Here is a 3,766-nt window from a genome sequence, read left to right on the forward strand (position 1 = left end):
TATTATTAATTGCATGTGAGTAAGTAGAATAGGGATTTTTCAGCTTTGCAGTGCGCCTACCTTTGTGCAGTTAACGAGGCATCACCGTCAAGAGCTATGGTCTTAATAGTGGATTCCTATGCGGTTTGCCTATGGCTTAACCACTATTGAGCTATTAGAAGCTTGACAGGAGCCGGTGCTATTTTGGTGTTGAACGACCCTCTCTTCTATTCCTTGCAATTAATGGTATTCGAGCCATGGGTACAGTAGCTTGAGTGCTTTTTTCAAAGGGGTAAAGAGGAGTAGCAACTAGGGCTTGAAGTGCCAAAGTACACCTAAAAATTTTACACCTAAAAGTTGTTAGAATGGCTGACAATAGTAAAGAGAGTGAAATTAATTTGATAACTTTGATTTTGCTAATGAGCAGGCTACTAATGATGCCCCAATGCTTGTTAACTATCTTGTTTCTAGGCTTCAACAAGCCATGGGCAATCCATCCCTCCAAAGTGAAGTGCAACGGCAGCTTTGTGCTCATGGGATTCTCCAAGCTCCCCACCATCATGAGAGAACACCTAGAAAGCCTCCTTGTGAGACTTCCAAAAAAGGTCTCTCTCGAATTTGGGAAGAAGAAGAGGATCCATATGAAGGGCTCAAAATTTGCTCCTTGATGACGCATCTCCTTCTCAAAGGAGAATTCAAGAGCCCCCATCGATGGAACGAGAAAGAAGTGAGTCTCCTTCAAACTCGGCGGAGATGGCTCCACAAAGACGGTCAGCTAAACGCTCTCCATCACCTCCAAAATGGAGAAGACCATCGCATACTTCTCCACACCATACTTCAAAGAGGGATGACAAAAAGCAAGAGAAGAAAAAGGCGAGAAAGAGGAAACCCTCTTCTCCATCTTCTTCATCCTCTTCCTCTTATGAAAGTGATGGTGAAGACAAAGAAGATCAAGGCAAGAAAAAGGCGAGAAAGAGGTCACCCTCTTCTCCATCTTCCTCAAATTCTTCACCTTCTGAAGAAAGTGATGGTGCAATCTTTGAAACATAAAAAAGAAGAGGCCATAGGAAATCCTATGCCGCATGGTGTTACCATATACATGTGGTAGTGATGTGTGTGAACACCCTAGGACCGCCGGGGCATTTTTTCCCTCTTTAGGAGGTTTTTTCCCCCGTGCATTGTATATACGCCCATCACTCTAGGGCTATCTATCTTTCCATTGCACACCAAGTTATACACTCTCTATTGTGTGCCTTGAGCTTCCTTCGTCTTCTCCAAGCTGTGTGTGTTTCTCTGCAACCCTAATTCCAACAATTGGTATTAGAGCAGGTCACGTCCTCCCGGGCTTAGTCGCCAGCTGCTCCAGCACATGTCTGCTCACTTTCTCCGATTTCAGTGAGCTTTGGCGAGCATTTGCAGGTCGACAAATTTTTTGGGAGAACTCAAAGACCTTGGTCTGCTCAGAATTTTGATTTGGGCTCATTTCGGCCTCCGTTTCCACTACAGGCAGTACTACAAATGCTATTTTGTCATTTTGTGCAGAATTTCTGTCAGTGCCGTTTTCTGCATAACAGGTGCCTTATAGTCTTCTACGGTTTGTGCTATATAGCACAGGTTGTTCCCGCTCCATTTCTCCTATTTTCGGGCAGTTTTCACATCAGGTGCAGCATTTACCATGGCTGACAAGAACGACACAGATGTGTTCAAGATGTTTGCTGCTGAGGACAGGTTGGATGGGGACAACTACCCTATGTGGGCTTATATGATGCAACATGTTCTTGTGTCAAAGGGTGTCTGGAACATTGTGCAGGGCATTGATGTACATCCTGGTTCTGAGGATGTAGGCGATGTTGAGGATGTTGCAGGTCTTGCTGCAAGGATTGCAGATGTTAGATTTGTTTTACCTATGGCAGAACAAGCTCGTTGGGATGTTAAGGATGCGCAGGCTCATGCATTGATTGCGCTGTCTGTGAAGCGCACCATTGTTCCTCACATCCGTTCAGCAAAATCTGCAAAACAGGCTTGGGATATTTTAGCAGGTCTTTATGCAAGCCGCAATGAGGCTAAAATTGCTTTGCTCCGTAAAGAGCTGGAGTCAAAGATTATGCATGAGGAAGATGATATGGACACTTTCCTTGCTATGTCAAGGATATCAATGAGCAGCTTATTTCTGCAAGTGAAGTCATTTCAGACAGTTCCCTTGTGCAGACTGTTCTTGATGCCTTACCAAATTCCTACCAGACTTTTGCTAGTACTTGGAGACTGATGACCCAAGGAAATCCTAAAGTTGTCAAGTTTGATGCATTATGCACATTGTTGTTGCAAGAGTCACTTTCCAGAAAAAACAGGACTAGGCAGCGTGCAGTTGAACAGGCTTTTATTGCATCTCAAAGAAAGGGTGGTAACAGTAATGCAGCCACTTCTTATGGTTCTGCTGCGAGTGGCAAAAATTATGTTCCTAATGCTTCTGTTGGCAGTACTTCGTCTGGCAATTCTGGTGATAAGGGCAAAAAGAAGATGCGTTGCCATTATTGTAAAGCCAATGATCACTTGATCAAATCGTGTCCTAAGTTGAAGGCCAAAGAGGCTAAGAAGAAAGAGGGTGGTTCCACTGCAAATGTTGGTTCCACTACAAATGTAGCCATTGTTGAGTCTTCTGTGAAAGGAGACTGTGTTTCTGATGTTGATGCAGAATGGGCGTTTAGAGCAGAGTGCACTTACAATCCTGCTGTCCATGATGCATGCTTGTCAGTTGCTACAGATTCACATGTGTGGTATTTCGACAGTGGTGCTACAAAGCACATTACCTCCAATCGTGAATTGTTTACCTCTCTCGATTTTGTCCCTCATGGGAATTCAGCCACTTGTGCCAACAACGCCTTTTATCCAGTTCAGGGATTTGGAAAGATTGTGCTAACTGCTGCTAATGGCAGTTCCTTCACACTTGTTGATGCACTTTATGTACCTCGGATCAAGAAGAATCTCTTGTCTGTATCCGCACTTGCTAGACTTGGACTTGTAGTCAAATTTGTGGATGACAGATGTACAGTTCATGATCTCAGTTTTGGTGATGAAATTGTTGCATCTGGGCTTTTGTGCCGTGGGCTGTATAAGCTCACTTTGTATGACAAGTGTGGACAAAACTTTGCAAATGCTGTTGCAGATTCAAGGACTATTTCAGATGCAAAACTTTGGCATGCATGTTTTGGTCATCTGAATTTTGCCAGTTTGCTTCGTTTGCAGAAATCTGATATGGTTGCTTCTTTGCCGCCTCTTGAAGCACCTGTCAAACATGTTTGTGAAGGCTGTATTTTGGGTAAGATGCAACGTTCTAAATTTCCAAAGCGTGGTTCAGTCAGGGCCACATGCAGGTTGCAGCTTGTGCATAGTGATGTTTGTGGGCCCATGCAAACTCCGTCCTTGGGCAATTTCATGTACTTCGTGATTTTCATTGATGATTACTCCAGGCATGCATGGGTATTTCTGCTTAAAGCGAAGTCCGAAGTTTTTATGTGCTTCAAACAATTTCTGGCTATGGCTGAAAATGTCTCGAAATGTACTATGGCACCCTCCGTTCCGATCGAGGGGGGGAGTATATGTCTCATGAATTTAATGCATTTCTGGCAAGTCGTGGGATAAAACACCAATATACAGTGCCTTATACGCCTCAACAAAATGGTGTTGCTGAGAGGAAAAACAGGTCACTGACGGAAATGGCACGATGTATGGTCAAAAGTCAAGCTTTACCGCATTCTTTTTGGCCTGAGGCCATCATGTGTGCCACTTA

This window comes from Adiantum capillus-veneris, chromosome 26 (genome assembly GCF_014529385.1).
Source record: "Adiantum capillus-veneris isolate H3 chromosome 26, ASM1452938v2, whole genome shotgun sequence".
Lineage (NCBI taxonomy): Eukaryota > Viridiplantae > Streptophyta > Polypodiopsida > Polypodiales > Pteridaceae > Adiantum > Adiantum capillus-veneris.